This window comes from Pteropus medius, unplaced genomic scaffold, assembly GCF_902729225.1.
Source record: "Pteropus medius unplaced genomic scaffold, Ma_sr-lr_union100, whole genome shotgun sequence".
NCBI classification, from domain to species: domain Eukaryota; kingdom Metazoa; phylum Chordata; class Mammalia; order Chiroptera; family Pteropodidae; genus Pteropus; species Pteropus medius.
This window is the reverse complement of record NW_024349519.1, coordinates 12128894-12143050: the sequence shown is the minus strand read 5'-3', so window position 1 is coordinate 12143050 and position 14157 is coordinate 12128894. Positions and strand designations below refer to the sequence as shown.

Sequence of the window (14157 nt, the reverse complement as noted above, 5' to 3'; positions counted from 1 at the left end):
TTACTTAATCTTTTCTCTTATTTTTCTGTTCTCTGTTTCATTTATTTCTGTTCTAATTTTTATTATTTCATTTCTTCTGCTATCATTGGGGTCAGTTCTAACTTTTAAGATCTACTCCTTTAGCAACTTTCAAAGTACAACACACCAGTGGTCCCCAAACTTATTGGCACCAGGGACCAGTGCTCCTATGAGACTCTAATGCTTGATGATCTCAGGTGGAGCTGAGGCAGTGATGCTAGTGCTGGGGAGCTGCTGCAAACCCAGATGAAGCTTTACTCACTAGCTTTACTCACCAGCAATCCTGACATTTGCCACCTCCAGTACAAATCAGAGACTATTACAGGTTTAAACCAATTTAGTTCAATGGAAAGATGAGAAAATAATGTTGCCAAAATATTAAAGAATGCTTGTTAAACAATGAATGTGAATATTCTAGAGCCTTATGCTCAAAGTTCACAAATTCTTTGTCTTTCTCACTAGACTGTAAACTCTAGAAGGCAGAGATCTTGAATGTAACTTGTTCACTCTTAGATTGTTACAACTTGGCCCAGTGCTGGGCATATAGTATACACTCATTTAAAAATTGTTAAATAAATGTTCTCCAGATTCCTTCCATGTAAAAAAAGGAAAAATTTTTAACAAGTGTCTTACTAGTTGACTGTTTCTAATAGCTGTTGACAGTCTGAAATGGACCAAAAAAAAAAAAAATGCTTTCTTTCGAATTAAACTTTATCAGTTATGTCATTCTTTTTTCTTTTTCTCCTGCAGAAACTATTTGCCTAAAGTCTTGGGAAAAAGAGGGTCGCTTGACAGCTGAAAATAAACTGTCTTTGAAACAGAGATGACATGTACAAATTGCTATGCTCTGGAGTTGAAGATAAGCAGTAAATCTAGAGCAGCGTTCTTTGAAGTCATATAGCAGTGGTCTGGCGAGGCTTTCGGCCTTGGTATATTACCGTGGTTCTGAGTTCAGATATGCAAAGATGAGATAGACTAGCTGGCTAGTCAACTGTTTCTTGAGCATTTACTAGTCAGGCATTTAGTTCACCTTCAATTTTTACTGAACTCTGCTTGGAAGTGGTGAAGACTTTAGGCCCAGCTCTTCTTAAAAACAATCCTACAGAGCCCCAGATGGAAGTGTCATTTTGGGAATAGTTTTATTTGCATGAATTAGTCATAGGAACTGGACTTGTCACTCAAGCTGTAACTAACAAGAGGTAGCTTCTGAGTCATTCCCTTTTAGGGGAAACCCTGACCGGACCACTCACACCAAGGGTGCCCTGGCTCTGAGGATGGGAACCTCAGCTCTGGCCTCAACCTGGGGCCACGTGACATGCGTGTTTGCGTTGAGTGACTGGCGCAGCGTTGGGCGGGCCTTTGGTGGAAATCAACTTCCGGGGGCAGAGGGTTCCGAAGCCGGGTAGTGTGTGGGCTACCCCTACTTGTGTTACTGGGGCCGCGGTTTCCCACTTCGCGGGTCTGGGGTCGTGCCCTGGGTGTATACGTGTGGGTCCTTCTGTGTGCTGGGGGTGGCTCACCTAGTAGCGTGGGTGAGCAGCGCGGCGGCGGCGGCGGCGACGGTGAGCGGGAGCAGGGAGCAGGTAAATCGACGCTCGCCTTCCGGGCCTGGGTACCGGGGCCGCGCGAGGCGGGCGGCACGCCCGGAGGGGCCTGGGCGCGCGCTCGCAGCGCCCCACGCGAGCAGGGAGAGCGTCCCGCCTCACCCCCCGAGGTCGCCGGGGCCGGAGTCAGGGGGCGTGACCCGCCGCCAGCTGGAACCCAGCCTCGCTCCTTTCGCAGCGAATGCCCACCTGCACTTGCTCTCGCCGGCGAGTTTCGGCCCCGGCAGGTTTCACCCCCATCCACGTTCCAGAATCGAATATTTTCGAAAGTTTACGCACAACTACACGTGATTATTGTGTCACGGAAAGTCCCACCGAGCGGAGACTGATTCTTGTAAAGTTTTCACGATTGCGCCCGGTATATGTTTCTGCTTCTACTTTGCCAAGTACATCCGGGCAGAAACTGCTGTGCTTGTCAGCCACATTTCCTTATGGTTACTTTGGGTCACATGTTGAGATAAAAGTGACATTTCGGGGTTAAGACAGGAGGCAGTAACTTTCCAAGTGGTGAGGCATCCTTTACCCCAGTAAGTGCGCCCGCATACCGCACAATAAAGATATTTCTTCCATCTGCCCGTGTTGTGTGCTGCGGAGGAAAGCTTTGGACGGGGAACCGATATTGGCTTCACTTTAAGGAATGACAGCTCTTTTAAAAGCTCGCCGAGTGTTTTTCTGGTAGGATAATACTACTGTTGCTGCTACTCTCACTTGTTTCCCTGATGAGAGTTGGGGCAGAGCCTGATTTCCTGGAGGGTAAAGTTCTGGCCACAGCTGTAGGTGACTCAGCCGCCCCTTAAGAATTCCGACTCTTTTCCTTCCCTTTCGCTCGGAACTGGGCAGATGCCGCCTTTTCCAAATATTTATCAGAGAGGTAGTTGGATGATGACTTTTGGAAATAGTTTGTATGTTGCGTGGTGGAGTAATTGGGGTGGGCTAAAATTTCACCCCACAGTTTAAGGCGAAATACCCAGAATATTTAGTTGGGTGGAGTGACACGGACTGACAATAATTTCGCTTTATTTTGTGCCATCGGAGAGCGCTACACTTAAAATCATCTCATTTGCCCTCTGCTACAATTTCTGTTGCATTAGCTGTACTGTACCTGTTAGATAAATGGAGCAGGGGGAATGCCAGGGAGAGTGCACCTGTGTGGCGCTGGCTAGCCCGTAAATTATGTGCTAGAGAATTGCTCTGGTTATAATGTTTGGTATCCTCCAGGCAGGCTAGGAGGTTGTTCTGTGGGCTGGGAAATCTTATTATGAACTGGTTTCTTAGCAACCGTATAAACCAAATGGAATAAACATAAAAGAAACAAAAGCGATGAAAGTTACAATTTACCTTTTAACGTTTGTTAATTGAGAAATGTATCTTATTGAAGTGATCAACTCAAAACTTGAGAGCTTTTTGTTTTTTATTTTAATCATCTTAATACTAGATAAAAAGAAACTATAGAAAGTCACCAGAGGGGACAGCACCGTTTTTTTGTTTTGTTTTTCAGTAAAAGAAGAAAGATGGTTACCAGTTTAGCTGGTTTGGAGCTTAAATGGACAAATAGGAATGTGCCTAGTAAGAGGCATTTCATCTTGTGCCCCTAGCTGTAGATGTAAGATTTGTTATTAATAAAGAAGTTATCTGAAAATTTATCATCTTTCTCTTCATAGCAGAAGTTGGAGTAGGGACACATTGGGGTGGGTGAGACCTTTTCCATTAGTAAATTGGAAGGGGAGTGTTTAGAGTACGTTTCCAAATTTTAGCTCGTAATTATGGTGCTCCTTTATCAACCTGTTCCTTGTGACTTCTGGTCTTTCTTGAGAGCTCATCAAATTTTGTTATTTTCTGTCCAAATAATGGCAACTCTCTTTAGATCAACTCTTTGTATCAGTATATGTTTCTTCTTCTTTACTACTAATAATTCTTTTTTCGATTTGCAATATTTCTAAGGATTTTTGGTTTCCTCACTGTCTCTCCCCCACCCTCATACCCAGTAAGTTCAATGTACCTCATTTAATTTGATGCATAATTTTCAAAAGGACATGTCCTCCGTCTTTTAAAATTTAGGTTTACTGAGATATGTTTTACAAGTTAAAAAGCACTTTTAACTTATAAATATAAACTCTGACAAATGCGTAGAGTCCTGGAACCACCACAATCCAGGCAAAGGACTTCTCCATTTCAAAAAGTTTCTTTATGCCTTCTCCCTTTTTCCCCTCCCCTCACCCATAGGTCCTGGCAACCACTGATCTGTTCTGTCCCTATAGCTTTGTCTTTTCTGGAATGTTATATAAATGGAATCCTACTGGATGTAGAATTTGTTTCTGGTTTCTTAATGCTTTTTTGACTCATCCACGTTGATGTATTTATGAGTGCTTTGTTTTGTTTTTATTGCTGAGTACTAGTTTGTAGTATGAATATTATCATAGTTTATTTATCAGTCTATCACTTAGGTTTTTTTCCCCATTTTTTTTCATTTAGGAATGAAGCTGCTATAAACATTCTTGTACAGTTTTTTTGTATGTTCATGTACAGGTCTTTGTGTAGACATGTTTCATTTCTTCTGGTTAAATGTGTAGGAGTGATATTCCTGGATCATGTGGCAAATGTTTAACTTTATAAGAAATTACCATACTATTTTCTGAGATAACCGTTTCATTTTGCTTTCCTTACCGAAGATGTTTGACAGTTCTCGTTGTTCCACACCTTGGTCAGCATTTGTCATTTTTTAAATTTTTTTTATTTTAGCTATTCTGATAGGTACTTAGTGATATATCATTGATAGCTGCATTTTCCTTTTTTGACTATCCATGCATTTCTTTGGGGAAGTGTCTCTTCAGATCTTTTTTTTTGCTTCTGCATTTTTTTCTAGCTTTTTTGAGATATTATTGACATATAACATGTAATTTTAAGGTGTACAGTGTGATGATTTGATACACTATATATTGCAAAATAATTACCAGGATAAGGTTAATTACACCTCCATTCCCTCACAAAATTACCTTATTTTTTGTCGTTGTGATGATGTTTAAGATCTATTCTCTTAACAACTTTCAAGTATATGATTAGTCACCAGGCTATACAGTAGATCCCGAGAACTTATTCATCTTTTAACTAGAAGTTTTTACCCTTTGACCAATATCCTTCCCATTACCCCTATTTTCCAGTTTCTGGCAACTCTACATTCTATTTCTATGAGTTTGGATTTTTTTAGATTCCACCTCTAAGAGATATTATACAGTGTTTGTCTTTTTCCGTCTGACTTATTTCACTTAGCATAATGCCCTCAAGGTCCATTCATGCTGTTTTTATATGGCTAAATAATATTTCTCTATCAATCTATTTATCTACTTACATATAAATGTACATATCTACATATTACATTTTCTTTATCCAGTCATTTTTTGATAGGCACTAGGTTGTTTTTGTGTCTTGGCTTTTGTGAATAATGTTGCTATGAACATGAGATGCAGATGTCTCTTTGAGATAGTGATTGAATTTCCTTCAGCTATGTACCCCAAATGGGATTCTTGGATCATATCGTAGTTAATTTCTCTCTTTGCATCTGTCAATATTTGCTTTTTATATTTATATATTTAGGTGCTCCTGTGTTGGGTGCATAAATATTTATAAATGTTATTGGATTGACCACGTTATCATTATGTAATACCCTTCTTTGTCTTTTGTTACAATATTTTTTAAAGTCTGTTTTGTCTGATATAAATATTGCTATCCCAGCTTTCTTGTTTACATTTGTATGGAATATCTTTTTTTATCTTTTCACTTTCAGAGTGTGTGTTTCTTTAGATCTGAAGTGAGTCTCTTGTAGGCAGCATGTAGACGGGTCAGGTTTTTATTTATTTAGCCACCCTATGTCTATCGTTTGGAGAATTTTGTTCATTTACAATGAAAAAATTAATGATAGATATGTATTTATTGCTGTTTTGTTAATTGTTTTCTGGTTGTTTTTGTAGTTCTCCTATTTGCCTGTTTTCTCTTGTTCTCTTTGTCAAAAATTAACTATGTATGTGTGGATCTATTTCTGGATTCTCAATTTTGTTACAATGCCTTTCTCCTTTGGCTAAAACCACATTGTCTTCATTAGTGTAGCTTGATAGTGTGTCTTGAAACTAGAAAGTCTGAGTCTTCCTACTTTGTTGTTGTTTTTCAAAATTATTTTGGGTATCCTAGCTCCTTTTCTTTCCATGTAAATTTTTAATCAGCTTGTCTATCTATGAAAAACATTGTGGGATTTTGATTGGGCAAGCTTTACAGTTATAGATAAACTTGGAGAGAATTGACATCTTAATATTGTTTTCTAATCCATTAGTAAAGTATCTTTATTTAGGTCTCTGATTTTCCTCATTAATGTTTCGAAGTTTTCAGCATAAAAATTTTGCACATATTTTGTTATAGCAGTATCCTAATATTTCAGGTTATTTGCTACTATTATAAATGGTAATTTAAAAAAATTTCAATTACCAGTTGCTTACATTGGTGATTTAATATTTTGTATTGATGAATCATCAACCTTATTAAATTCACTTATTAGTTCTGGTTGCTTCGTAGACTCATTGGGATTTTCTGTGTAGACAGTCTTGTCCGTCAATAGAGACAGTTTTATATAATATATTTTCCATCTGTTTGCCTTTTGTTTTCTTGTCTCATTACACTGGCTAGGACCTCTAGTATGATGTTGAATATGACAAGTCACAGCACACATCCTTGCCTTGTTTCTCATCTTAGCAGGTAAGGCATACTATATTTTGCTGTTAAGTAGTTGACTGTAGATTTTTTGTAAATACAATTTTTATCATTTGTAAGTTCTTGATTTGTAGTTAAAATAGTTACGTTTTCCTCCCTAAAATTAACACACAATGCAGTATACGTATGATGTATTATTGAATTGTACACTTGAAACCTATATAATTTTATTAACTAATTTCACCCTAATAAATTTAATAAAAAATAGAAAAAAATCTCTGTGCCTAACTTTGATAAGATTTTTTAAATTCATTTTTTAAAATGCGGTTTTCACTCAGTTTATGAAATTTTTTTTCAGATTTTTAATTAACATTGCGTCTTTGTTTTATTTGCTGTTCTTGGAATTTGTCCTCTAGGCAATTTATTGTGATAAATTTTAGAGAGAAATTGACTTTTGGAGAGAAAACCCAATGTCATTGATGATTTGGGCATCACTTTAAGGTCAAATCTTAGAATTTCAGGAAGTCAGAGTTCTTTAAATTTTATCTAGTTCAGACCATTTATTTTACAGATTTAGAGTTTGGAATAATTAAGTAACTTTTGACTCACACTATTATTTTGCTGCCATTGATCTAAATGGAATTCCTGATGCATTCTGTTTAATGTAATATTCTATCCATGTTCTTCTTTCAATAAGAATTAGAGAAATAATCTTTGTATCTAGAATCATGCAGAAATCTTTATGTATGTTGTTTAATAGAATTCCAATTAGTACCTTTTGAGTTAGGTAGTATTTCCAATTCCATAGACAAGATAACCAAGACTCAGAGAAGTGAGCATACTTATCCAAGGTTGCATTAATAGTAAGTGATAGAGCTGGGATTTGATCACAAATATACCTGAATCTGTGCTTTTATTCATAGATTTCACTACCAATATTGAATTCTTATAATCATATTATATGTATTGTGCTTATTCTGAATCTGTCTATTAATCTTAATACTTAGAATAAACTTTTTAAGCAAATTAATAAACCAATATGAGATAGTATCAGTTCCTTCTAAAATATTTACACAAATTTGTTCTTTTATATTTTGTAATTTTAAATTATTTTAGACCTTTCTTGATCTGTACTTTTTTCCCACTTCATCAATCCCTAATAAGTGGTACAAAGACTATTGTTTGCTATATGCCATAGACTCCTGTTTAAAGAATTAGGGATACATTTACTGTCACTAGCAGAGGATACAGCGATTTAAACAAAATTTGAAATGAGAATTTTTTTATTATAGGCTTAATTGATGAAGACCAGAGATAATGTTAGCTGCTTTAAAATGTAACATGTTATAATTCTAATAAAACTCTTTTCCTTAGAACAGTATGTACATTTTGGTATTTACCTAGTGCTGTCCAACACATATAGACTAATTATATGAATAAAATAACTACTGTCTTGTAAAGTATGAAATCACTTTTTCCTGCTCTTCAGAGAAGATTGGCTTTCTTTTCCCTTTGCCAGCCTTGCTAACATAGACCATGTGCATCTTCTACCAAAAGTAGGCCTAGATAAAGGAGAGGCCAGCCAAATTGCCTTTTATGTTGTGTCCAACCGTGTGGTAAAACAGGATCTACATGATCATTTCAAGATGCTTTACTTTTATACTATGAGAATTAAGAAATTCTGCAATTATAGTGAAGACAGTTCTGCAGTATTATGCAAGATCCGTTAATCTGTGAACATGCTTCAGTGGTAGACAGGGGCTTACATGAATATTATTAAAAAATTACATGCTTAGACATCAATAAAAAATAATGATTAAAGGTGAGATTAAATATAATTTTAATTATGAATTTAATAAAAGACAACCTAAAATGAGGTTATACCTTTTATTCAGTTTGCTCAATTTGGGCATGAAAAATTGAAAATAAGCCTGTGAAAACTGAATGGCATTAAATGGGCCACCCTGATTCAGAAGACAAGTTGAAATGAATACTTATTTTTTTCTATTTTGCTGAGTGGGAAAAGTGTTTGTTTAATAACTGGTTTTCATGAGGCATTTAGATATTTTAAGTTTTTCTCTTGTTATATAGAAGAGACATTTTGTTAATTTCTTTGTAGAACTAGCTTTGCTTAAAGCAAATGGTGTTTAAGATGTCACTGCTCACTTAGTACGTGTGATTTTTTTAGTTATTATGTTAATTAAGAATACGTGTACTTTTTGTTGCAAGAATGATAATACTTTTTGTTGCAAGAACCTAGTGGACGACTTTATTTTCATTGGTGTACTGAGTTAATTTTCTATATTTCCAAAGTTGGGTGTTTGTGATCTTGCTTCAGTTGTTATCAATAGAAGAAGAAAGGAATGCACAGGGTTATTATTCTCAGTGTCACAGTGATGAACATAAAAGGTGACTACCGTATGATCGATGAGAAGTGCTCTGACCACTCAGAGTCTTTTCAGATTGCAAAATATTGTTTTGTTGCATAATTCCTACAAAATACTTAGGAATGGAAAAATCTTATAAACAAGCGAAATTATATATACATTGAATTTTTTGATTTTTTTTTTCTCTCACATAGAAGGGCCATGGATATTATAGTTACTTTTGTCTAAGCAAAATAATTCAGTACATAGTTCACAATGTGAAGGCTGGATCTGGTTCTTTATCAGCATATACTTCTTCCGTACTTTAAAAAACATTCCAGAGTGCGTGCGTGCGTGTGTGTGTGTGTGTGTGTGTGTGTGTGTGTGTATGTGTACATACTTTGAGAAGTAAACTTAAACTTTGGGTAATTTTTGTTCATTACTTCTTCAGATATTCTTTCTGCCCCTTTCTTCTGTAATTCCTTTAGTATATATGTCGGCATGTTTTATGGTTTCTCACCGGTGTTTGAAGCTCTGTTCCATTTTCTTCATTCTTTTTTCTTTCTGTTCCTCAGACTGGCTATTGCCAATTAAAGAAATCCAAACATTGGTCTGTCAATCAATCAATCAATCAACCAACGAAGCAATCAATCATCTATTGACTATATATTGAGTGTATAACACACCATATTAGACATGTGGAAAGAATAGTCATTTAGAAGGGCAAAGAACAATTAAGGAAGAAATTGGAGTCATATGACAAAATCTTTAAATAACAACATAGTGACAGAAAGTTATGAGTTAGATAGGAGGAGTTATTGATAGACTGTGAGAATAAAGAGGGGTTGGGATACTGGAAATTTCAATAAGGGTGAGTGGATGGCTCAGTGCGAGTGACAGAGTAGTGGAAATAGAAGGATGCAAAGCTGTCATAAGAAAGTGAAATGTCAGAACTTAAGATTTTGGAATTAAAGCAGTTATGTCAATCTCACAAATATAACAATGACTACCTGTGTTGATGGCCCAATTATTGCAAACATATATTCCAGTGTACATAACAGTATATAATAGTGGCAATAATAGCAACAGGCACTGCACTGGATATTTTTCAAACATTAAAATTTTTTTTTTAACTTTTTAAAAAATCGAGGTGAAATTTACATAACATAAAAGTAATCATTTTAAAATGTACAATTAGTGGCATTTAGTACAGTCACAATGTTGTGGAGCTCTTTCTAGTTCCAAAACATTTTCATCACTTCAGAAGGAAACCCTGCACCCATTAAGCAGTCACTCCCTCTTTCCCCTTTTCCCCAGCCTCTAGCAAACACCAGTCTGCTTTCTGTCTCTATGGATTCACCTGTTCTGTATATTTTCATGTAAATGGAATCATATAGTGCACAGTCTTTTGTGTCTGCCTTAATTAGTTTAATGTTTTTGATGCTTATCTATGTTGTATCAATACTCCATTCCTTTTTAAGGCTGAATAATAGTCTGTTGTATTCATATATACCACATTTTTCATTCTTTGTTTATCCATTCATCTGTTGATGGACATTTGGATTTTCCCATCTTTTTTGCTGTTGTGGTTAGTGTTGCTATGAACATTTGTGTACAAGTATTTGAGGACTTGTATTCAGTTTTCTTGGGCATATAACCAGGAGTAGAATTTCTGGGTTATGTAGTAATTCTGTGTTTACTTTTTTGAGGAACTGCCAATCTGTTTTCCAAAGTGGATATACCTTTTTACAGTCCTACTAGCAATGTATAAAGGTTCCATTTTCTCCACATCTTTGTCAACACTTGGTATTTTGCATTGTTTTGATTATAGCCATCCTAGTGTGTGTGAACTGCTACTTCATTAATTTTTATTTGTATTTCCCTAATGATGATATTGAGGGTTGTTTTACGTGTTTTTGGTTAATTTTATATCTTTCTTGGAGAAATGTCTATTCAGGTCATTTGCTCATTTTAAAATTGGATTGTTTTTGTTGTTGAGTTTTAAGAGTTTTTTATATATTCTGGACACTGGACCCTTATTAGATGTATTAGATATATGATTTGCAAATATTTTCTCCCATTCTGTAGATTGTCTGTTATTATTCTTGATAATGTCTTTTGATACACAAAAGTTTTAAATTTCAATTAAGTCCAGGTTATATGTTTTTATTGTTGCTTGTGCTTTTGGTGTCATATCTAAAAATCCATTGCCAAATTCAAGGTCATGAAGATTTATCCCTATATCGTCTTAGAATTTTATAGGTTTAGCTCTTATATTTAGGTCATTAATTCATTTTGAGTTTAAGTTTGTCTATTGTATGAGGTAGGTGTTCTATGAAAAGTTTTAGTTAAATATTTTAAATATTTAGATAATAATACAGTATACATGTTTTAGCACCCACTTGTATAGTGCTAGACACTGTTCCAAGGATTTTACAAATATTAACATATTAATTAACACCTAGTATACTGACCACTTTTTCCTAATCTTAACATTGCCCTTTGCTTCATATTCCTTTAAAACGAATAATTGCTATTGATATTATTTAAACTCTTGAACTCATCCTCTTCTATCCTTCTCCAGAGGGTAGCACTCTTCTGAAGTTGTAGTTTTTATTTCTTACATGCCTTTTAAGCTTTATGGGCGTGTATCCATAAACAGTATGTGAAGATGTTTTAATTTTTAAAAAAACTAATGAAATTGGTGTCATATTTTATGTATTTTGCTAGTTTATTCATTCAATAATACATTTATGAAATTTATCCATGTTGATGCATATAACACTAGCTTATTAATAATGTCATGTAGCTTTTATTAACTATTAATCACTTAAAGGACCTTTATGTTATTCATACCTTTTTGCTATTTAAACAATGTGACAATGAATTTTCTTCATATTCTCTGGTGTACACGAAAGAATTTTTCTAGGGTCTGCCATAGAATTTGCTGGTTCTTAGGATATGAACATCTTCAAATTAGATATTATTAAGTTAACTCTCCAAAGTCATTGTTACAATTTTTCTCTCACCATTGGTATCATAGAGTGTGGCTCTTCATCCTTGCTAATACTCAGTATAATTACTTTTGCATTTCGTTGTTAATCAGATGGATATATTAAGTCCCATTGTTATTAACATTATCTCTGCCCCTGATTACTAGTGATATAGGATATTTTCCCACTTTGGTCATATAAATAATTCTGTGAATTGCCTATTCATATATCTGTCATTTGGTGGAGTATTAGAAGAGAATGGTAGTAAACATTGATGTTTATTATTCCATATTTAACTAGAAGTGTCTTCTACTCATTCTTTAGGTTTTAACTCAAGGTTTCTTCCTGTGGAAAGCCTTGCCTTATCTTCTAGAGAAATTTTGATTTTTTTTTTCCCCATAGTCTTTGCCACTTATGTAGTTGCATGTATTTTTACAGCTTATCTGTTTCTCTTTGCCAGTCTAAGGTCCGTGAGGGCAAGGACCAATTTGCTTATCATCATATCTATAGCACCTAGCAGGTACCTTGAACATCATGGGTATTAGTTAATATTTATTGAGTTAATGAATAAAAGGGAAAGTGAATGATGAGTAAGGGAAGTTGATATTAGACATTTTGAATTAGGAGCTAAGACATGTAAGGAGATGAAAGCATAGGGATGGGCATGAGATATCAATACTTTTAAACTTTTATTGTAGTTTATGTTGTATATAGATATTTTTTCCTAATCTAAGACAATGGTTTTGTTGATCATATACTCTTCAGTGACACACAGTTAGTTTTTGTTAAATAATTGTTGGATGAATGAAAATCAGATCTTTGATTAACTTATGGACTTAAAAAAAAATGGATGCACTGAACCTTGGTTGTTAATAGTATACCATTCTGCATATTGATTATGAACTATTCATGTATCCCCCACATATTACTGGTGTGTAATATTTTCCTTGTGTCTTTAAATCTAAAGTATGTCTCTTGTAGACAGTACCTGGATGGATCATGCTTATTATCCATTCTGCCAAATTCTGACTTTCGGTTAGAGTATTTAACCCATGTGTATTTAATCTAATTGCTGGCAAGATAGGACTTGCCATTTTACTATTTTTTCTGTATATCTTAAGTGTTTTTGGTGTTGTTCCTTAATTCCTCCATCAGTGCTTTCTTTTGTATCAAATAGATATTTTCTAGTGGGTCAAATTTAATTCCTCTCTTCCTTTTGCTATTTATTTTTTGAGTTATTTTCTTAGTAGTTGCCCTGGGGATTACAAATGACATCTTAATTTATAACTGTCTCTTCAGTGTCTAGTTTAGATTAATACCAACTAAATCTCAAATTTATAAAAAGTTTTCTCCTGTATAGTTCCATTTCTTCCCCTTCCTTTGTGCTACTGTTGCACAAACTACATCTTTTTACTTTGTCCATAAACACATATTTGTATGTTTTCCTTTGTATATTTGTCTATTAAATCAGGATACAAAAAGAATTAGAAATAAATGTATCATTATACAGGCATATCTTAAAGATATTGCAAGTTTAGTTCCAGACTACCATGATAAATTGAATATTGCAATTAAGTGAGTCACCTGAATTTTTGGGTTTCCTAGGGCATATAAAAGTTATGTTTACATTATTTTGTAGCTTCTTAAATGTGCAACCTCATTATGTCTAAATAACACTGTACCTACCTTAATTAAAAAATTTAATTACTAAAAAATGCTAACCATTACCTGAGCCTGTTGGAAAAATGCATCAGTAGACTTGCTCAATGGAGGGTTGCCATGAACCTTCAATTTGTACATAATGCAGTGTCTGCAAAGCACAGTAAATTGAAGAACAGTAAAACTAGTTGTGTTTGTACTGCCTTTTATATTTACCTATGTAATTATTTTTACTGGTGCTCTTTATTTCTTTATGTGGAATCAAATTCTGTGTATTGTCCTTTTAGTTCAGGCTGAAAGACTTCATTTAGTATTTCTCATAAATTAGATCTGCTGGTAATGAATTCTTGGTTTCTGTTTATCTGGGAAAGTTCTGATATCATTTTTTGAAGATTAGTTTTACTGGGTATAGAATTCTTAGTCTTTCCTTTTCAGCACGTTGGATGTGTTATCCCACTGCCTCTGGCCTTTATGGTTGTTTATGAAAAATCACATTAAAAATCTTATTGTGGATTCCTTGTATGTGATGAGTTGCCTCTCTCTTGCTGCTTTCAATATTCTCTCTTTCGTCTTTGGCATTTGAAACTTTGATCTCAACAGATTAAAGTATGGTTCTCTAAGTTTATCCTACTTGGAATTTGTTGAATTTCTTGGATGTATAGATTGTTTTTCATCAAATTTTTCTAGCATTATTCAAATATTCTTGTCGCTCCTTTCTTTCTCTCCTCTATGGTACTCCCATTATGTATATGTATGTATAAGTTGGTTTTCCACAGGTCTTTGATACTCTGTTAATTTTTCCTCTTTCTCTTTTTCTGTTCC

The 14157-nt window shown here is 34.7% G+C and overlaps 1 protein-coding gene across 4 annotated transcripts in view; it reads left to right on the top strand.

Moving 5' to 3' along the window:
• Positions 1 to 1378: 1378 nt before the first annotated feature.
• The window catches only part of CCDC91 (coiled-coil domain containing 91), a 354495-nt gene continuing 341716 nt past the window's right edge, over positions 1379 to 14157 (top strand). For 2 of the 4 annotated variants that reach the window (XM_039882423.1, XM_039882425.1), the window contains exon 1: positions 1380 to 1601. The gene's annotated coding sequence lies outside the window, so the exon portion shown is untranslated. Of the gene's footprint in view, positions 1602 to 14157 lie in introns of all 4 variants that reach the window. The other 2 variants (XM_039882427.1, XM_039882429.1) reach the window with 2 other exon arrangements.